Raw genomic sequence first — 22,887 nt, 5'->3', positions numbered from 1 at the left:
CTACAGCACATTCAAGACTTCCGTCTTTTTAAAAAATGTTTAAAGACGCATCTGTTCAGTCAGCTCTTCTAAATAGCTCTTGCTTGCTCCACCCCCAGCTCACTCCCGCGCCAGGACACTCTAGAGTATTTGTGCGCGCTACAAGCTCTTTATAACATAACATAACTTCCACCACGCCCAGAGAAACAACGCTACTCTACAAAACGCATGGAGAGATGCCACCGAACACGAAAGGAACCCCCGATCTCAGTACCCCCAGTTTCTCATTAAGAAGGGTATTTTATATAGAGTAGGAAAATTTGGCTCTGATCCACAACTCCTGGTCCCAAAGGACTTCCGGGAACAAATCCTATTGTTTTCACATTCCCACCTTTTGGCTGGGCACACAGGGGCATAAAAATTACCACAAATGGTTCTGAGATACTTTTATTGGCCACGTATTTATGCAGGGGATAAAAAAATATTGTCAGGAGTGTGAGGTTTGTCAATGAAAAAACCCTTTTAGACCTTTCACAGTTCCATTACAGCCATTACCTATAGTCGGCAAACCATTTGAGAGAATCGGAATGGACTTGATTGGTCCCTTCCAAACATCTCTGGGCCCGATTCACAGAACTAACTTAAGACAAAATCCTAAACTTACTACCATTTTGGTATTCACAGAAGGCACTTACTCATTTTGGTATTCACAGAAGGCACTTACTCATTTTGGTATTCACAGAAGTTAGGAGTCCTAACTTTAGGACTCCTAAATGCCTTCTGTGAATACCGAAAGCCTTAAAATTAGGATTTTTCTCAGTTTAGTAGTAGTAAAGTTAGGAGTCCTAACTTTAGGACTTCTAAACTGAGAAAAATCCTAATTTTAAGACTTTCGGTATTCACAGAAGGCATTTAGGAGTCCTAAAGTTAGGACTCCTAACTTCTGTGAATACGGAAGTGAGTAAGTGTCTTCTGTGAATACCAAAATGAGTAAGTGCCTTCTGTGAATACGAAAATGGTAGTAAGTTTAGGATTTTGTCTTAAGTTAGTTCTATGAATCGAGCCCTAAGACTGGAAACACAAATATCCTTGTAGTCATCGACTATGCTACTGGCTATCCAGAGGACATTCCCCTTAAAGCAGCCACTACAAGGAACATATCTAATATCACTATCGAAATATTCTCTAGGGTAGGCTTCGCTAAAGAAATTAATACTGACCAAGGTACCCCTTTTGTCTCCAGACTAATGAAGGAAATATGTACTATTCTAGGTCTCACTTATTTAAATACATCAGTATATCATCCCCAAACAGATGGGTTAGTAGAACGTTATAATGGGACCCTTAAGCTTACCCTCAGAAAAATGCTTCTAGGAGAAGAGAGAAACTGGGACCTCCTCCTTCCCTTAGCCCTCGTTGTCATCAGAGGATAGGTTGAAAGAAGTTTAGGGTGCTCTTCCTTTGAACTCCTATATGGTCGACAACCACGAACCTTACTTGAAATGACCAGAGAAGCTTGTCAAAAGTATAAAGGGACAGAAGCACAAGTCAGGCAAAACAAAAAAAGTTTTATGATAAAGGAAAAAAATTGAGGGAGTTCCAAGTAAACGATTAGGCTCTTATTTTACATCCCACCTCTATCAAGAAAATGTAGTCTGAATGGAAAGGTCCATATCAAATAATAGACAAAATAGGAAGATCCACTTACAGGATAAGAATAAGTCCGTCCAAAACTCAAGCCTACCACATAAACTTGTCAAAAAAATGGTTAGGACCAACCCGGGAGAAAGAATACCTTCTTCAAAAAGAGGATTCTTGTACCATAAAAAGTGGCCCTTTATCAAGAACTAAGTAAAAACCAAAAAGAGTCCCTGATATCGGTTTTACAAACTTTCTCAGTATTGTTTTCTGAATCACCTGGCTGTACTCAAGTGGCAGAGCATACTATCCCCACAGAGAAAGACACAGTAGTAAAACAAAAACCTTATAGAATACCTGAAGCCAGAAGGGAGGCAGCCAGTAAAGAAATATCCTCCATGTTGCAAATGGGAGTAATCCAGCCCTCCAAAAGCAACTGGTCATCCCCAATTGTACTCGCCCCTAACCAGATGGGTCTATAAGTTTCCTTATAGACTTTCGGGTGGTCAATGGAACATCTAAATGTGATGCCTATCTCATCCCAGGGTCGAATAACTCATTGAAAAGTTAGGGGAAGCTAAATACATCACCATGTTAAATTTAACAAATGGATATTGGCAAGTCCCCTAAAAAAGGAAGACCAGGAGAAAACGGCCTTCTCCACGCTAGACGGTCTGTTTGAATTCACAGTCTTGCCTTTTGGCCTACACAGGGCCCTTGCAACCTTTCAGAGGTTAATGAATAAGGTACTCAAGAATCATCAAGCATACGCCTCTGCATGTTTTGATGATATAGCAATATTTAGCCCTACTAGGGAGATGCACTTGACACTCAAAGAGCTATACCACGCGCACTTACATATCAATGTAAAAATCCTGACCGGGATTCAATAAAGTAAGATACTTAGGGTATATATTGGGAAACGGAATGATTGAACAACAGGAGGAAAAGATGAGCGCTATCGCAGAGGCCCCTTTCCAAAAAACCTGCAAGGAGATTCAGGTTTTTTTAAGCCTTCTAGGATATTATAGTAGGTTTACTCCTCATTATTCCGAAATCGCAGCTCCTCTCACTGATCTCTTGAAGAAGAATGTATCTAAACAAAGCCTTCAAAACCCTTCTCTACTAGTCATAAAGGCATTTCAGGAGCTTAAAAATACCCTTACCTCTGGTCCCATCCTTACCTCTCCTGATTTCTCTAAACCTTTCTCCTTCAAACTGATACTTCCAATAGTGGGGTGGGGGCTGTTCTATCACAAAATAATAGTGAGGAGTTAGATGTCCCAATTATATGCATACGTCGAAAACTCTTTCCCCGACAACAAACATATTCTACCATTGAAAAGGAGTGTCTCGCGATTAAATGGGCTGTTGAAAAATTGAGGTACTACCTAGAAGGTCACCCTTTCATCCTCTATACGGATCATGCTCCTTTAACCTGGAAGTGCCGGAACATAGGGACCCCAGAGTCCTCCAGTGGTTCATCTCCATTCTAAGGTCGCCCATCCGAAGGGGAAGGAACATGCTAACGCTGATTTCCTCTCCTGGATGCCTCTTTTCCCCGAACGGGAAAATCTTAAGGAGGGTATATGTGAACGGGTATAGGATATAGAGGAGGAGGAAGATATCCTGTGGCATGTCATCCGTACACCCTTGTCACCCTCATCCGAACAAAGTGCTATCTCCACACAGCCACAGCCAGGTGCAGACTCTGTTTCACAGGAAACTATCGTACAGCATCTGTCAGGAAGCAAACCCAATGACCCTGATCACGAGGTAAGTCCGTGACCAATAGAAATACAGAGTGACTCCCTTAAAAGGCGGGATACAGACGCAGGAAGAGAGAGGACTGCGGCCCAAAAACCCAGAGGTGACTACAGAGAAGAACGCGAAACCAAGACCTACTTGGTTTCTCTCTCAGGAGTGGAGAAGAGGAGGTACGCGAGTGTTCTCCACTTCAAAACCTAGCCCAGAGGACGGCGCCTCACTGAAGGAGAAGAAAAAAAAGGCCAACACCTTCTACAGAGCGGCATCCCTGCGACCGGACTGGAAAGACAGTTTTTGGCCAAACCCCTGGTTGGATGCACAGCCCCGCCGCGTTTCAGGAGAAACGTGGCTCAGTCAGGTACAGGGCCGGATCTTGGGCAAACGGGAGGGAAGGGAGGCTTAAGTGGTCTATACTGGGTTGACGGGGAATTCATTTTCTTGATGTTTCTCACAATAATTGTTTCTTTCTCTAGACACCACTCTTGGGTTGGTATCAAAGGCAACCTTAGAAAATATGCTGCACCTATCTCGGTATAGAACTCTGATTTACCATTTTCATTTAATGACTTTGTTGTGGCAGTTAATGAAGTTTATCTTCACTTGACGTGCTCTTCCCTTTATTTTCTCGTTTTGGATCTTTGGGGCTCATTATGATGGCGTAAGGACCGCCGGGCCGGCGGTCCTTCTGCCATCCTAGAGAACATTCTCACCGCCAAATTAGGATGGCGGTGGGAATCCCAATGTTGCTGCGGTTTGCCATGGTTCTGCAACGCGGTCCTTTTTCGCCCACCTTGCGTGCTGAACCCGGAACCAGGGCAACATTGCAGCGGTGCCGTGCAGGCACCGCCGTAGGGACTACGGTATCCCTTTCCGCATGTGTTTTTGCGGCGGATATCCCACCGCAAAAAGACAGGCAGAGACTGTCTTGGGGGCCGCTACAGGCCCCCTCTGTGAGGGGGGTGCACTGGGGGGGTCAGTTCCATGTACCAAGTGGCAGGCACCACGTGGTGCCTGCCACGTTGTGCAGGGAAATGCTGTGCATGCTCTTTTGACATTGCCGGCGGTGCTGCAGCCAGGACCACCGGACACACAATGTTAAAAGGCCAGAATGCGCCCGCCAGTATGGTGGGCACATCCTAGTTGCACTGGTGGGGCCACCGCACGTCTAGCGGACTGTGCCAGCACCGCTATGATGGCGGGCAGGCTGATGTCCACCCGCCATCATAATGAGCCCCTTATTTCTGGGATGCTATAAGAGTCAAATCAAAGGTATCTATATCGTTCAGGAGTAGCATTCTCCTAATCATTTAAGTAAGAAAAGTGACTTACCCTTGGCATCTCTATTACCTTTGAGGCTGTCCCCTATCCAGGATGTGAAGCATGAAGAACTGTGGCATACAGAGCCTAGCAAGTGAAGATAGAGGAGGGAGAGACAAGAAGAGATTGTCATATCTTCTGATGTATATAAACTCTATATTAAAAAAAGAAAAAAACAATAAAGCAAAGCATAAGAGAAAAACTTTGGCATTGTATGTACATTCCCGCAAACCGTGACAGGACTATTTTATGTAAATGTACAATTATGGCTGTTGTCAACAAGCTGAATAAAGTTTATAAACCAAACTGACTCTTAATCTCAAGACGTCCTCGGAAATATTAACTAAAATTTGCTGCAATAAAGTTAGAAACAAAGGCACATGTCTGCCTGGTTCCTTAAGATAATGCAGTTTTGATGGTCAGAGAGCATTTTACACTGCACATAGGTGATTAAGTGTAAATAATTTCTGGGTAATAATAACTACAACAGTTCCATTAGAAGTCATAAGGCAGTTTTGTGGAAATTAAGGTTGCCTCAGGATGAGGTTTCAGTAGCTTGCGGTGGATCGAGAGTCAGATTTTGAGTTTATTGTGGAAGGAGGTGAAGCATCGTGCAACGGTCATGCAAGGTCTTTGGCACACGAAGTTTACAGAGGAACTGAAAGCCACCAAGGATATTTCAAGCATGGGAGGCCTGTCAAACTATGCTTTCATCAGAAATAACTTTGTCTATGTCGACACATCCTGCTTTTCCTTGAGAGCAGCCAGCCCCTAGGGTTTATATAAAGACCTCAGTGGTGGGAAAGTGGGAAGTAGGATCAGATGCTGCCAAAGGCTGCTCAGGCTGGATACCAGACTTCATTTACATATGAAACAGCAAAATTACATTTTATGTCCACATCTCTCTTTCGCTCAATTTTTTGATTCCACAGTGCCGTTTCCTATGCCATGAACAGACTTCTATGACCAGATACATCCTCATATGTCAATTACAGTCTCATATTCCCAGTATGACCTCACCACACCTTTCCACCAGGCCTTATCTTATCCTGGGGACATTGCCCAATATCAGGAAGACTGACAAGGTTTATGGGTCACCCAGTCAAAGGAGCAGAATGTTACCTTCCACATTACCCTGAAGAAGAGGATATTCACTCCTCTCCCTTGTACCACAAGTCAATGCTTCTCAGCAAAAGATACTCTTACTTGATATATTTGGGGGTTAAATACAGTGCTATGTGGGAATCTTTGTTTGTTTCTGCGCACCAGAGGATCTGGCCACCTACAGATATGTTAAGAGACAACAATGTTGGAGTCCAGTCAGAAGGTTGGAGCACATATCTGACATACTTCATTTTCAAGCCCTAAATCTGTGAGTTTATTTAGAAAGGGCATTTGAAAAGTTCTGTCTTCAGGAGTTGCCTGAATCCCAAGTGTTTGGACTCACATGAAGAGGTTGAGGGCATTCTAGAATCTAGTGCCCTGTACTCTCGGCTATCAGTCTAGATGATATTTCAGTAGCCCAGTGTGTGCCATGAAAATGGTTCCTTTCAGCTCCAGTGGATGATTGGCTTGGTGATGTAAGGGGATTTTAAGAAGTACTCAGAGCTGGAAGAACCTAGAAGAGACACCTCTCACCTATTACCTCTGAACCCAAGGTGATCACCTGCGGTGTCCCTCAGAGCTCATCCCTGAGCCTCATGCTCTTCAATGCATATATGACCCCGCTGGCCAAAATCATCATATCCCACTGTCTCAACATAATTTCATATGCAGACAACACCCAATTCATCCTCTCACTCACCAACGACCCCACTAACACCACCAGAACCAACTTCCACAGACACATGACAAACATCACCAACTGGATGAAGAACAAATGCCTGCAGCTGAACACAGACAAGACTGAAGTACTGATCTTTGTAAACAGTAGCAACACATGGAACGACTCTTAGTGGCCATCAGACCTAGGACCTGCAACCACTCCCTCCGACCATGCGAGAAACCTCGGAATCATCATTGACAACAAGCTCACCATGAAATCACAGATCAACGCCATCTCCTCCGCCTGTTTCCTCACTCTAGGCAGACTATGTGAGATCTTCAAGTGGCTGCCCCTACACACAAGATGCACCGTGACACAGGTCCTCATCGCCAGCCGACTGGACTATGACAACGCCCTCTACTTAGGAATCACAGCACACCTCCTACAGATACTTCACACCACACAGAACGCCGCAGCCAGATTTATCCTCTGCCTTCCCCGACGAACTCACATGACACCCAACCTCAGGCAACTCCAATGGTTCCCCGTACAGAAGAGATGGCAATTCAAGATGCTGACCCACGCAAACAATGCTCTACACAACCAAGGACTCGCATAGATTACCCACCGCCTGAACTTCCACCAACTGTTGAGAAGACTAAGCTCCACCTCCCTTTCACTTGCCCATCCTCCCCGCATCTACTGAAGCAGCAGTGGAGGACGCTTCAACTCCCACATCGCAGCAAAGACCTGGAACAGCCTCCCCACACACCTCCGGACCATCACAGAACTTCCGGAATTCCAAATGGACTTCAAGACCTTGCTGTTCGAATAAGCCTTCGCGTCCTGCAAGCACCTGGATGCCCTATTGGGTGATTAGTCATGCTTTATAAATCCTGATTGATTGATTGATTGATTGATTGATTGATTGATTGATTGATTGATTGATTGATTGGGCACACAAAAGTTTAGAGCCGAAAAGTACCTTCAAAATTCCAAGCTTTTTGAAAGTTAAAGCAAGGACTTCTTGAACTTGATGGGCCATCCAAAGGTAGTGGAATGGGCTCTGTTTTTACCAATACAGGGATCTCATTTTTCGCTCTGCTCATAATTGAATAGAGTCCGTGGTCCAAGCATGAGGCAGTGCTTTTGGATTATTTTGTTGATTACCTAGCCAAGAGTAAATTTGCATGTCGTCTGCATACATTTGGAAGTCCAAATGGTATTTATGGGGTTAATTAGCCACAGAAGAAATCTAGATCTTAAACAATAGACAAGAGAGGGAGACAGGGATGATCCTTGGGGACACTCAAAGGCCTCTAGCTCACAAAAGACTCATCTAACTGGATCCTGGTTCTTTGGCTGAAGTTGCAAGCAACCCATGACAGATCAGGCCAAGCTGCACCCACCCCACTGTTCCAACCTTACTACGGATATTGTGCGGTTTTCAGTGTTGTAGGCCACAGACCAGATGAAGAGTGTAAGGGCTGTTTTCTTAACTTCTTCCCAAAGATGGTTTAAGGCATGTGCAAAATGGGCAATACCCAGGGCCCCCACCTTTCAAGGGGCCCCTTGGAAAGTGAACTTTCTCTCTCTATATCTCACCTCTTTCTGTTTTTCTGTCTCAACCTAATATATATATTTCGATATTGGTTGCCATTATGAGACTTGATTTAGCAGAAATGGCTAATAAAATACAAAGGTGGCTCAAACAGAGGCCCCTAAAATATGTCTTGCCCAGGGCTCCCAAAATCTTAAGATTACACTCTTTCTTCCAGGCAACGAGATGCTTGTCACACAACGGCTAGAGCTGATTGAGAGCCTTCTGAAGTTTTAAGTCCAAACTGAAGGTCACAGAAGAAGTGATTCAGTTCATAGTAATCTTGCACTTGGCCTGCCATGTCCTTTTCTTGGATTTTGCTGGAAAAGTAATTTTTGAGATTTGAGGAGAGTTCGAAAAAATATAGTATTCACTGTTGTTAGTGGAGGGAAGATGATTGTATGTTACAGAGGGCTAGATACATCTCCCATCTTGAGGAATGCAATTATTATGTGTGTAAAGTGTATTATATGAGAGAGAGAATAGAGAAAGGAGAACCAAAAGGCAGGAGGTTGAGCAGGGGTCCAGGAGCAAGTTAGATGCTTTTATCTTGGTGACAAAACTTAACAGCTCGGTGTCTCCAGAAGCTTGAATGAGGAGAAGGCAGATTATAACAGTGGTGAAGCGGGTCAGAAGAGAGATGGTTCCAGTGTGTTGGAGATTGAGTTGGGGTTTTTGCATTTGTGAATTTGAGGAACTCAAGTAGGTCTTTGCAATGATGTTTGAAATATGGACTGCCTTACCCGGAGATCGGGATTAGACCTTACAAAGTTTTTACACACCTGTAGTATGATGCCATACATGAGATTGCATTTCTGTTCGAACCTGATTACAGGGTCCCTCCTAGGAATCTAGGTCCAATGCTATATTTTCAGGTTATCCAATTCACACACAACTGGTCTAAGCTGAAGCCATTTACAAAGTGATTATACTAATTCTGGACCTACGTTCATCACCCCAATAGAACATATCTGGCACAACTCACTTACCCCCCCCCCCTTTCCTCCAAGTAGTCACTCTTACTCACTTTTTGGAAGTATTGTTCCTTCCCAGCTGTATTGGTACCACCATAATGAAGCCTTGTGTCCCCCTTCAGGTCGAAAGCCTTGCCTATGAATGATCTTGACTCAGCATCCCTTCCCCTACTAGATCCTGACTAAAAATCAGAGGGCAAAACATATTTGTGTTCTACATGAGTATGGTTTAATACAAAGTAAGAAAATTCATAAATGCTTTGGGATTGAATGGGTTATGGGTGGAAGACTTGGAAAGACAGATACAGGTAGAAACAGGGTGATGATGAAACAGTGCAACAATGTGGTAGAATAAAGATGTGCAACAGTATGTTAGACTAGAGATGTAATTGTGTTAAATGAGAAAGAATTTGTTGGATGGATCGCTCAGTGATTGAGTGAAGGATTATTCAGAAAGGTAGCATATGAAGTAAAGAGTGGAAAAAGGGTGGCAGATGCATGTTATTATAAAGGCTAAATACAATATACATACAGACTAGAACAATATGTAACACGGTGGTAACCTCCCAGACTATGATGCTACCACACTAAGGGTGGATCGATTGTTTATGTCCGACATAACACTAACGATGTACACTACAGTGTATATATATTATATGTGCATACCAGAAACCATGCAACTTGTAAGTAACTAATTGAGAACTACACAAAACATGTCACCATCAATATAAGGGCGGATAACTTATTTATTATGTGAAGCGCTCTAATACCCAAGGGTCATGTTCACATTATATAAAACTTGCAAAATAAATAAATGTGTATTTTGAAGAAGTAAGTGGATATATACTGAAGAGATGAATTAATGATACTTACATTGCCGGCCATCTTCTACATTATCCTGCATTTCAGTATGTATTATGCTCATCTGTTTCAGCCTGCAAAGATGCCCTCCTTGTGGAATGATGAAAGCGACTTCCATGAGACTGAAGATGTGGCCCCAAGCGTCTCTCCAGGATCCATGATCACCATGGCTATTCTCAGCATCACATTTCTCCTTGGCCTTCCTGGGAATGCCATAGTCATATGGTTCACTGGTCTGAAGATGAAACGCACAGTGAACACCATCTGGTTCCTGAACTTGGCAGTCGCAGACTTTTTGTGCTGCCTCTTCCTGCCATTCTAAATTGCCGAGGTAGCCCTGCATGGACACTGGCACCATAGGAGCATCCTTTGTAAGTTTTTCCCCTGAGTCATCATCTTCAACATGTTTGCCAGCGTCTTCATCCTGGTAGCCATTAGCCTGGATTGGTGCTTGCTGGTGATGCAGCCAGTGTGGTCTCAGAACCATCGGACTGTGGGCATGGCCTCTGGGTTGTGCTTTGGCATCTGGTTCCTTGCCTTTCTCATGTGCATACCTGTATTTATCTACAGAGAACAATTTACCACTTACGAGGGCAAAATAGTTTATGGTTTCAATTATGGTTCAGATTCTCGATCTTATTTTCATTATGATTACTTAGAACACTTCACTACCACTACTGAAGAGTCTCCGCTGGATCATTTAACAAGGTCCACACAACAGATGCCTACCGCAGAGGATATAAGAGATCTCCGTACGCTGGACATTTGTTCTGCTTGGGTTTTTGGATCAGATAGAACCCGCTCAACAGAGCCTCTCTAACCCAGCCAGAACGTTACCCCCTCCCTAGGGCCTATTCACACCTAAGAAACCACATATATACATACCACCTAAGGACAGGGAATTCCTACTCATATATACATATATATATATGTTTCCAAAGGTTTCCCAGCTTTAAGAACGCACTCCACAGCAGGTAGGTTTCATACCCTTTATTAGCAGATGAAAGTGAAATGCCATTCCGACCTTTTTCAATCCTCCTGCCTTACGCGTTTCAAAGCACTCTTGCTTCTTTTTCAAAGGCATCCGTGATTGCACAGCAATGTTCCTTGATCACCGTATTCTGCGTGCTCCTTCATTTATAGGCCTCCGGTGTGCCTTCCTTGATAGGTTCAAAATTCACTGTTGCACGCTGGTACTTGTGGTCATATTTGGCGACTAATTATGCCTTCCAGTAGGCTCTGTGCACTTCACGCTGTTCAAAAGGACAAATTAAGCCCTCCAGTGGGCCTCGGGATGGAATTTCACCTTCTCAATTTATTGCACTGCTGAGTCTGATCCGGAGAGGAATTTTCCCTCCAGCAGCCCCTCGTTAGCTTTAAGGGCGGTGCAGTCCTCCACGGCAGGAAGGGCCGTGTGTCTCTGTTTCCAAAGGTTTCCCAGCTTTAAGAACGCACTCCAGAGCAGGTAGGTTTCATACCCTTTATTAGCAGATGAAAGTGAAATGCCATTCCGACCTTTTTCAATCCTCCTGCCTTACGCGTTTCAAAGCACTCTTGCTTCTTTTTCAAAGGCATCCGTGATTGCACAGCAATGTTCCTTGATCACCGTATTCTGCGTGCTCCTTCATTTATAGGCCTCCGGTGTGCCTTCCTTGATAGGTTCAAAATTCACTGTTGCACGCTGGTACTTGTGGTCATATTTGGCGACTAATTATGCCTTCCAGTAGGCTCTGTGCACTTCACGCTGTTCAAAAGGACAAATTAAGCCCTCCAGTGGGCCTCGGGATGGAATTTCACCTTCTCAATTTATTGCACTGCTGAGTCTGATCCGGAGAGGAATTTTCCCTCCAGCAGCCCCTCGTTAGCTTTAAGGGCGGTGCAGTCCTCCACGGCAGGAAGGGCCGTGTGTCTCTGTTTCCAAAGGTTTCCCAGCTTTAAGAACGCACTCCACAGCAGGTAGGTTTCATACCCTTTATTAGCAGATGAAAGTGAAATGCCATTCCGACCTTTTTCAATCCTCCTGCCTTACGCGTTTCAAAGCACTCTTGCTTCTTTTTCAAAGGCATCCGTGATTGCACAGCAATGTTCCTTGATCACCGTATTCTGCGTGCTCCTTCATTTATAGGCCTCCGGTGTGCCTTCCTTGATAGGTTCAAAATTCACTGTTGCACGCTGGTACTTGTGGTCATATTTGGCGACTAATTATGCCTTCCAGTAGGCTCTGTGCACTTCACGCTGTTCAAAAGGACAAATTAAGCCCTCCAGTGGGCCTCGGGATGGAATTTCACCTTCTCAATTTATTGCACTGCTGAGTCTGATCCGGAGAGGAATTTTCCCTCCAGCAGCCCCTCGTTAGCTTTAAGGGCGGTGCAGTCCTCCACGGCAGGAAGGGCCGTGTGTCTCTGTTTCCAAAGGTTTCCCAGCTTTAAGAACGCACTCCACAGCAGGTAGGTTTCATACCCTTTATTAGCAGATGAAAGTGAAATGCCATTCCGACCTTTTTCAATCCTCCTGCCTTACGCGTTTCAAAGCACTCTTGCTTCTTTTTCAAAGGCATCCGTGATTGCACAGCAATGTTCCTTGATCACCGTATTCTGCGTGCTCCTTCATTTATAGGCCTCCGGTGTGCCTTCCTTGATAGGTTCAAAATTCACTGTTGCACGCTGGTACTTGTGGTCATATTTGGCGACTAATTATGCCTTCCAGTAGGCTCTGTGCACTTCACGCTGTTCAAAAGGACAAATTAAGCCCTCCAGTGGGCCTCGGGATGGAATTTCACCTTCTCAATTTATTGCACTGCTGAGTCTGATCCGGAGAGGAATTTTCCCTCCAGCAGCCCCTCGTTAGCTTTAAGGGCGGTGCAGTCCTCCACGGCAGGAAGGGCCGTGTGTCTCTGTTTCCAAAGGTTTCCCAGCTTTAAGAACGCACTCCACAGCAGGTAGGTTTCATACCCTTTATTAGCAGATGAAAGTGAAATGCCATTCCGACCTTTTTCAATCCTCCTGCCTTACGCGTTTCAAAGCACTCTTGCTTCTTTTTCAAAGGCATCCGTGATTGCACAGCAATGTTCCTTGATCACCGTATTCTGCGTGCTCCTTCATTTATAGGCCTCCGGTGTGCCTTCCTTGATAGGTTCAAAATTCACTGTTGCACGCTGGTACTTGTGGTCATATTTGGCGACTAATTATGCCTTCCAGTAGGCTCTGTGCACTTCACGCTGTTCAAAAGGACAAATTAAGCCCTCCAGTGGGCCTCGGGATGGAATTTCACCTTCTCAATTTATTGCACTGCTGAATCTGATCCGGAGAGGAATTTTCCCTCCAGCAGCCCCTCGTTAGCTTTAAGGGCGGTGCAGTCCTCCACGGCAGGAAGGGCCGTGTGTCTCTGTTTCCAAAGGTTTCCCAGCTTTAAGAACGCACTCCACAGCAGGTAGGTTTCATACCCTTTATTAGCAGATGAAAGTGAAATGCCATTCCGACCTTTTTCAATCCTCCTGCCTTACGCGTTTCAAAGCACTCTTGCTTCTTTTTCAAAGGCATCCGTGATTGCACAGCAATGTTCCTTGATCACCGTATTCTGCGTGCTCCTTCATTTATAGGCCTCCGGTGTGCCTTCCTTGATAGGTTCAAAATTCACTGTTGCACGCTGGTACTTGTGGTCATATTTGGCGACTAATTATGCCTTCCAGTAGGCTCTGTGCACTTCACGCTGTTCAAAAGGACAAATTAAGCCCTCCAGTGGGCCTCGGGATGGAATTTCACCTTCTCAATTTATTGCACTGCTGAGTCTGATCCGGAGAGGAATTTTCCCTCCAGCAGCCCCTCGTTAGCTTTAAGGGCGGTGCAGTCCTCCACGGCAGGAAGGGCCGTGTGTCTCTGTTTCCAAAGGTTTCCCAGCTTTAAGAACGCACTCCACAGCAGGTAGGTTTCATACCCTTTATTAGCAGATGAAAGTGAAATGCCATTCCGACCTTTTTCAATCCTCCTGCCTTACGCGTTTCAAAGCACTCTTGCTTCTTTTTCAAAGGCATCCGTGATTGCACAGCAATGTTCCTTGATCACCGTATTCTGCGTGCTCCTTCATTTATAGGCCTCCGGTGTGCCTTCCTTGATAGGTTCAAAATTCACTGTTGCACGCTGGTACTTGTGGTCATATTTGGCGACTAATTATGCCTTCCAGTAGGCTCTGTGCACTTCACGCTGTTCAAAAGGACAAATTAAGCCCTCCAGTGGGCCTCGGGATGGAATTTCACCTTCTCAATTTATTGCACTGCTGAATCTGATCCGGAGAGGAATTTTCCCTCCAGCAGCCCCTCGTTAGCTTTAAGGGCGGTGCAGTCCTCCACGGCAGGAAGGGCCGTGTGTCTCTGTTTCCAAAGGTTTCCCAGCTTTAAGAACGCACTCCACAGCAGGTAGGTTTCATACCCTTTATTAGCAGATGAAAGTGAAATGCCATTCCGACCTTTTTCAATCCTCCTGCCTTACGCGTTTCAAAGCACTCTTGCTTCTTTTTCAAAGGCATCCGTGATTGCACAGCAATGTTCCTTGATCACCGTATTCTGCGTGCTCCTTCATTTATAGGCCTCCGGTGTGCCTTCCTTGATAGGTTCAAAATTCACTGTTGCACGCTGGTACTTGTGGTCATATTTGGCGACTAATTATGCCTTCCAGTAGGCTCTGTGCACTTCACGCTGTTCAAAAGGACAAATTAAGCCCTCCAGTGGGCCTCGGGATGGAATTTCACCTTCTCAATTTATTGCACTGCTGAGTCTGATCCGGAGAGGAATTTTCCCTCCAGCAGCCCCTCGTTAGCTTTAAGGGCGGTGCAGTCCTCCACGGCAGGAAGGGCCGTGTGTCTCTGTTTCCAAAGGTTTCCCAGCTTTAAGAACGCACTCCACAGCAGGTAGGTTTCATACCCTTTATTAGCAGATGAAAGTGAAATGCCATTCCGACCTTTTTCAATCCTCCTGCCTTACGCGTTTCAAAGCACTCTTGCTTCTTTTTCAAAGGCATCCGTGATTGCACAGCAATGTTCCTTGATCACCGTATTCTGCGTGCTCCTTCATTTATAGGCCTCCGGTGTGCCTTCCTTGATAGGTTCAAAATTCACTGTTGCACGCTGGTACTTGTGGTCATATTTGGCGACTAATTATGCCTTCCAGTAGGCTCTGTGCACTTCACGCTGTTCAAAAGGACAAATTAAGCCCTCCAGTGGGCCTCGGGATGGAATTTCACCTTCTCAATTTATTGCACTGCTGAGTCTGATCCGGAGAGGAATTTTCCCTCCAGCAGCCCCTCGTTAGCTTTAAGGGCGGTGCAGTCCTCCACGGCAGGAAGGGCCGTGTGTCTCTGTTTCCAAAGGTTTCCCAGCTTTAAGAACGCACTCCACAGCAGGTAGGTTTCATACCCTTTATTAGCAGATGAAAGTGAAATGCCATTCCGACCTTTTTCAATCCTCCTGCCTTACGCGTTTCAAAGCACTCTTGCTTCTTTTTCAAAGGCATCCGTGATTGCACAGCAATGTTCCTTGATCACCGTATTCTGCGTGCTCCTTCATTTATAGGCCTCCGGTGTGCCTTCCTTGATAGGTTCAAAATTCACTGTTGCACGCTGGTACTTGTGGTCATATTTGGCGACTAATTATGCCTTCCAGTAGGCTCTGTGCACTTCACGCTGTTCAAAAGGACAAATTAAGCCCTCCAGTGGGCCTCGGGATGGAATTTCACCTTCTCAATTTATTGCACTGCTGAGTCTGATCCGGAGAGGAATTTTCCCTCCAGCAGCCCCTCGTTAGCTTTAAGGGCGGTGCAGTCCTCCACGGCAGGAAGGGCCGTGTGTCTCTGTTTCCAAAGGTTTCCCAGCTTTAAGAACGCACTCCAGAGCAGGTAGGTTTCATACCCTTTATTAGCAGATGAAAGTGAAATGCCATTCCGACCTTTTTCAATCCTCCTGCCTTACGCGTTTCAAAGCACTCTTGCTTCTTTTTCAAAGGCATCCGTGATTGCACAGCAATGTTCCTTGATCACCGTATTCTGCGTGCTCCTTCATTTATAGGCCTCCGGTGTGCCTTCCTTGATAGGTTCAAAATTCACTGTTGCACGCTGGTACTTGTGGTCATATTTGGCGACTAATTATGCCTTCCAGTAGGCTCTGTGCACTTCACGCTGTTCAAAAGGACAAATTAAGCCCTCCAGTGGGCCTCGGGATGGAATTTCACCTTCTCAATTTATTGCACTGCTGAGTCTGATCCGGAGAGGAATTTTCCCTCCAGCAGCCCCTCGTTAGCTTTAAGGGCGGTGCAGTCCTCCACGGCAGGAAGGGCCGTGTGTCTCTGTTTCCAAAGGTTTCCCAGCTTTAAGAACGCACTCCACAGCAGGTAGGTTTCATACCCTTTATTAGCAGATGAAAGTGAAATGCCATTCCGACCTTTTTCAATCCTCCTGCCTTACGCGTTTCAAAGCACTCTTGCTTCTTTTTCAAAGGCATCCGTGATTGCACAGCAATGTTCCTTGATCACCGTATTCTGCGTGCTCCTTCATTTATAGGCCTCCGGTGTGCCTTCCTTGATAGGTTCAAAATTCACTGTTGCACGCTGGTACTTGTGGTCATATTTGGCGACTAATTATGCCTTCCAGTAGGCTCTGTGCACTTCACGCTGTTCAAAAGGACAAATTAAGCCCTCCAGTGGGCCTCGGGATGGAATTTCACCTTCTCAATTTATTGCACTGCTGAGTCTGATCCGGAGAGGAATTTTCCCTCCAGCAGCCCCTCGTTAGCTTTAAGGGCGGTGCAGTCCTCCACGGCAGGAAGGGCCGTGTGTCTCTGTTTCCAAAGGTTTCCCAGCTTTAAGAACGCACTCCACAGCAGGTAGGTTTCATACCCTTTATTAGCAGATGAAAGTGAAATGCCATTCCGACCTTTTTCAATCCTCCTGCCTTACGCGTTTCAAAGCACTCTTGCTTCTTTTTCAAAGGCATCCGTGATTGCACAGCAATGTTCCTTGATCACCGTATTCTGCGTGCTCCTTCATTTATAGGCCTCCGGTGTGCCTTCCTTGATAGGTTCAAAATTCACTGTTGCACGCTGGTACTTGTGGTCATATTTGGCGACTAATTATGCCTTCCAGTAGGCTCTGTGCACTTCACGCTGTTCAAAAGGACAAATTAAGCCCTCCAGTGGGCCTCGGGATGGAATTTCACCTTCTCAATTTATTGCACTGCTGAGTCTGATCCGGAGAGGAATTTTCCCTCCAGCAGCCCCTCGTTAGCTTTAAGGGCGGTGCAGTCCTCCACGGCAGGAAGGGCCGTGTGTCTCTGTTTCCAAAGGTTTCCCAGCTTTAAGAACGCACTCCACAGCAGGTAGGTTTCATACCCTTTATTAGCAGATGAAAGTGAAATGCCATTCCGACCTTTTTCAATCCTCCTGCCTTACGCGTTTCAAAGCACTCTTGCTTCTTTTTCAAAGGCATCCGTGATTGCACAGCAATGTTCCTTGATCACCGTATTCTGCGTGCTCCTTCATTTATAGGCCTCCGGTGTGCCTTCCTTGATAGGTTCAAAATTCACTGTTGCACGCTGGTACTTGTGGTCATATTTGGCGACTAATTATGCCTTCCAGTAGGCTCTGTGCACTTCACGCTGTTCAAAAGGACAAATTAAGCCCTCCAGTGGGCCTCGGGATGGAATTTCACCTTCTCAATTTATTGCACTGCTGAATCTGATCCGGAGAGGAATTTTCCCTCCAGCAGCCCCTCGTTAGCTTTAAGGGCGGTGCAGTCCTCCACGGCAGGAAGGGCCGTGTGTCTCTGTTTCCAAAGGTTTCCCAGCTTTAAGAACGCACTCCACAGCAGGTAGGTTTCATACCCTTTATTAGCAGATGAAAGTGAAATGCCATTCCGACCTTTTTCAATCCTCCTGCCTTACGCGTTTCAAAGCACTCTTGCTTCTTTTTCAAAGGCATCCGTGATTGCACAGCAATGTTCCTTGATCACCGTATTCTGCGTGCTCCTTCATTTATAGGCCTCCGGTGTGCCTTCCTTGATAGGTTCAAAATTCACTGTTGCACGCTGGTACTTGTGGTCATATTTGGCGACTAATTATGCCTTCCAGTAGGCTCTGTGCACTTCACGCTGTTCAAAAGGACAAATTAAGCCCTCCAGTGGGCCTCGGGATGGAATTTCACCTTCTCAATTTATTGCACTGCTGAGTCTGATCCGGAGAGGAATTTTCCCTCCAGCAGCCCCTCGTTAGCTTTAAGGGCGGTGCAGTCCTCCACGGCAGGAAGGGCCGTGTGTCTCTGTTTCCAAAGGTTTCCCAGCTTTAAGAACGCACTCCACAGCAGGTAGGTTTCATACCCTTTATTAGCAGATGAAAGTGAAATGCCATTCCGACCTTTTTCAATCCTCCTGCCTTACGCGTTTCAAAGCACTCTTGCTTCTTTTTCAAAGGCATCCGTGATTGCACAGCAATGTTCCTTGATCACCGTATTCTGCGTGCTCCTTCATTTATAGGCCTCCGGTGTGCCTTCCTTGATAGGTTCAAAATTCACTGTTGCACGCTGGTACTTGTGGTCATATTTGGCGACTAATTATGCCTTCCAGTAGGCTCTGTGCACTTCACGCTGTTCAAAAGGACAAATTAAGCCCTCCAGTGGGCCTCGGGATGGAATTTCACCTTCTCAATTTATTGCACTGCTGAGTCTGATCCGGAGAGGAATTTTCCCTCCAGCAGCCCCTCGTTAGCTTTAAGGGCGGTGCAGTCCTCCACGGCAGGAAGGGCCGTGTGTCTCTGTTTCCAAAGGTTTCCCAGCTTTAAGAACGCACTCCAGAGCAGGTAGGTTTCATACCCTTTATTAGCAGATGAAAGTGAAATGCCATTCCGACCTTTTTCAATCCTCCTGCCTTACGCGTTTCAAAGCACTCTTGCTTCTTTTTCAAAGGCATCCGTGATTGCACAGCAATGTTCCTTGATCACCGTATTCTGCGTGCTCCTTCATTTATAGGCCTCCGGTGTGCCTTCCTTGATAGGTTCAAAATTCACTGTTGCACGCTGGTACTTGTGGTCATATTTGGCGACTAATTATGCCTTCCAGTAGGCTCTGTGCACTTCACGCTGTTCAAAAGGACAAATTAAGCCCTCCAGTGGGCCTCGGGATGGAATTTCACCTTCTCAATTTATTGCACTGCTGAGTCTGATCCGGAGAGGAATTTTCCCTCCAGCAGCCCCTCGTTAGCTTTAAGGGCGGTGCAGTCCTCCACGGCAGGAAGGGCCGTGTGTCTCTGTTTCCAAAGGTTTCCCAGCTTTAAGAACGCACTCCACAGCAGGTAGGTTTCATACCCTTTATTAGCAGATGAAAGTGAAATGCCATTCCGACCTTTTTCAATCCTCCTGCCTTACGCGTTTCAAAGCACTCTTGCTTCTTTTTCAAAGGCATCCGTGATTGCACAGCAATGTTCCTTGATCACCGTATTCTGCGTGCTCCTTCATTTATAGGCCTCCGGTGTGCCTTCCTTGATAGGTTCAAAATTCACTGTTGCACGCTGGTACTTGTGGTCATATTTGGCGACTAATTATGCCTTCCAGTAGGCTCTGTGCACTTCACGCTGTTCAAAAGGACAAATTAAGCCCTCCAGTGGGCCTCGGGATGGAATTTCACCTTCTCAATTTATTGCACTGCTGAGTCTGATCCGGAGAGGAATTTTCCCTCCAGCAGCCCCTCGTTAGCTTTAAGGGCGGTGCAGTCCTCCACGGCAGGAAGGGCCGTGTGTCTCTGTTTCCAAAGGTTTCCCAGCTTTAAGAACGCACTCCACAGCAGGTAGGTTTCATACCCTTTATTAGCAGATGAAAGTGAAATGCCATTCCGACCTTTTTCAATCCTCCTGCCTTACGCGTTTCAAAGCACTCTTGCTTCTTTTTCAAAGGCATCCGTGATTGCACAGCAATGTTCCTTGATCACCGTATTCTGCGTGCTCCTTCATTTATAGGCCTCCGGTGTGCCTTCCTTGATAGGTTCAAAATTCACTGTTGCACGCTGGTACTTGTGGTCATATTTGGCGACTAATTATGCCTTCCAGTAGGCTCTGTGCACTTCACGCTGTTCAAAAGGACAAATTAAGCCCTCCAGTGGGCCTCGGGATGGAATTTCACCTTCTCAATTTATTGCACTGCTGAGTCTGATCCGGAGAGGAATTTTCCCTCCAGCAGCCCCTCGTTAGCTTTAAGGGCGGTGCAGTCCTCCACGGCAGGAAGGGCCGTGTGTCTCTGTTTCCAAAGGTTTCCCAGCTTTAAGAACGCACTCCACAGCAGGTAGGTTTCATACCCTTTATTAGCAGATGAAAGTGAAATGCCATTCCGACCTTTTTCAATCCTCCTGCCTTACGCGTTTCAAAGCACTCTTGCTTCTTTTTCAAAGGCATCCGTGATTGCACAGCAATGTTCCTTGATCACCGTATTCTGCGTGCTCCTTCATTTATAGGCCTCCGGTGTGCCTTCCTTGATAGGTTCAAAATTCACTGTTGCACGCTGGTACTTGTGGTCATATTTGGCGACTAATTATGCCTTCCAGTAGGCTCTGTGCACTTCACGCTGTTCAAAAGGACAAATTAAGCCCTCCAGTGGGCCTCGGGATGGAATTTCACCTTCTCAATTTATTGCACTGCTGAATCTGATCCGGAGAGGAATTTTCCCTCCAGCAGCCCCTCGTTAGCTTTAAGGGCGGTGCAGTCCTCCACGGCAGGAAGGGCCGTGTGTCTCTGTTTCCAAAGGTTTCCCAGCTTTAAGAACGCACTCCACAGCAGGTAGGTTTCATACCCTTTATTAGCAGATGAAAGTGAAATGCCATTCCGACCTTTTTCAATCCTCCTGCCTTACGCGTTTCAAAGCACTCTTGCTTCTTTTTCAAAGGCATCCGTGATTGCACAGCAATGTTCCTTGATCACCGTATTCTGCGTGCTCCTTCATTTATAGGCCTCCGGTGTGCCTTCCTTGATAGGTTCAAAATTCACTGTTGCACGCTGGTACTTGTGGTCATATTTGGCGACTAATTATGCCTTCCAGTAGGCTCTGTGCACTTCACGCTGTTCAAAAGGACAAATTAAGCCCTCCAGTGGGCCTCGGGATGGAATTTCACCTTCTCAATTTATTGCACTGCTGAGTCTGATCCGGAGAGGAATTTTCCCTCCAGCAGCCCCTCGTTAGCTTTAAGGGCGGTGCAGTCCTCCACGGCAGGAAGGGCCGTGTGTCTCTGTTTCCAAAGGTTTCCCAGCTTTAAGAACGCACTCCACAGCAGGTAGGTTTCATACCCTTTATTAGCAGATGAAAGTGAAATGCCATTCCGACCTTTTTCAATCCTCCTGCCTTACGCGTTTCAAAGCACTCTTGCTTCTTTTTCAAAGGCATCCGTGATTGCACAGCAATGTTCCTTGATCACCGTATTCTGCGTGCTCCTTCATTTATAGGCCTCCGGTGTGCCTTCCTTGATAGGTTCAAAATTCACTGTTGCACGCTGGTACTTGTGGTCATATTTGGCGACTAATTATGCCTTCCAGTAGGCTCTGTGCACTTCACGCTGTTCAAAAGGACAAATTAAGCCCTCCAGTGGGCCTCGGGATGGAATTTCACCTTCTCAATTTATTGCACTGCTGAATCTGATCCGGAGAGGAATTTTCCCTCCAGCAGCCCCTCGTTAGCTTTAAGGGCGGTGCAGTCCTCCACGGCAGGAAGGGCCGTGTGTCTCTGTTTCCAAAGGTTTCCCAGCTTTAAGAACGCACTCCACAGCAGGTAGGTTTCATACCCTTTATTAGCAGATGAAAGTGAAATGCCATTCCGACCTTTTTCAATCCTCCTGCCTTACGCGTTTCAAAGCACTCTTGCTTCTTTTTCAAAGGCATCCGTGATTGCACAGCAATGTTCCTTGATCACCGTATTCTGCGTGCTCCTTCATTTATAGGCCTCCGGTGTGCCTTCCTTGATAGGTTCAAAATTCACTGTTGCACGCTGGTACTTGTGGTCATATTTGGCGACTAATTATGCCTTCCAGTAGGCTCTGTGCACTTCACGCTGTTCAAAAGGACAAATTAAGCCCTCCAGTGGGCCTCGGGATGGAATTTCACCTTCTCAATTTATTGCACTGCTGAGTCTGATCCGGAGAGGAATTTTCCCTCCAGCAGCCCCTCGTTAGCTTTAAGGGCGGTGCAGTCCTCCACGGCAGGAAGGGCCGTGTGTCTCTGTTTCCAAAGGTTTCCCAGCTTTAAGAACGCACTCCACAGCAGGTAGGTTTCATACCCTTTATTAGCAGATGAAAGTGAAATGCCATTCCGACCTTTTTCAATCCTCCTGCCTTACGCGTTTCAAAGCACTCTTGCTTCTTTTTCAAAGGCATCCGTGATTGCACAGCAATGTTCCTTGATCACCGTATTCTGCGTGCTCCTTCATTTATAGGCCTCCGGTGTGCCTTCCTTGATAGGTTCAAAATTCACTGTTGCACGCTGGTACTTGTGGTCATATTTGGCGACTAATTATGCCTTCCAGTAGGCTCTGTGCACTTCACGCTGTTCAAAAGGACAAATTAAGCCCTCCAGTGGGCCTCGGGATGGAATTTCACCTTCTCAATTTATTGCACTGCTGAGTCTGATCCGGAGAGGAATTTTCCCTCCAGCAGCCCCTCGTTAGCTTTAAGGGCGGTGCAGTCCTCCACGGCAGGAAGGGCCGTGTGTCTCTGTTTCCAAAGGTTTCCCAGCTTTAAGAACGCACTCCACAGCAGGTAGGTTTCATACCCTTTATTAGCAGATGAAAGTGAAATGCCATTCCGACCTTTTTCAATCCTCCTGCCTTACGCGTTTCAAAGCACTCTTGCTTCTTTTTCAAAGGCATCCGTGATTGCACAGCAATGTTCCTTGATCACCGTATTCTGCGTGCTCCTTCATTTATAGGCCTCCGGTGTGCCTTCCTTGATAGGTTCAAAATTCACTGTTGCACGCTGGTACTTGTG

General features: G+C 46.0%; 1 pseudogene; it reads left to right on the top strand.

The window, feature by feature from the left end:
* The first annotated feature begins 9,983 nt into the window (after nucleotides 1-9,983).
* LOC146812793 (C3a anaphylatoxin chemotactic receptor-like) overlaps nucleotides 9,984-22,887 on the top strand; it is a 41,657-nt pseudogene continuing 28,753 nt past the window's right edge.

The sequence above is a fragment of the Triturus cristatus genome, chromosome 7 (assembly GCF_964204655.1).
Source record: "Triturus cristatus chromosome 7, aTriCri1.1, whole genome shotgun sequence".
Taxonomy (NCBI): domain Eukaryota; kingdom Metazoa; phylum Chordata; class Amphibia; order Caudata; family Salamandridae; genus Triturus; species Triturus cristatus.
The sequence above is the reverse complement of the archived record's forward strand: the minus strand, read 5'-3'. Positions and strand labels throughout refer to the sequence as shown.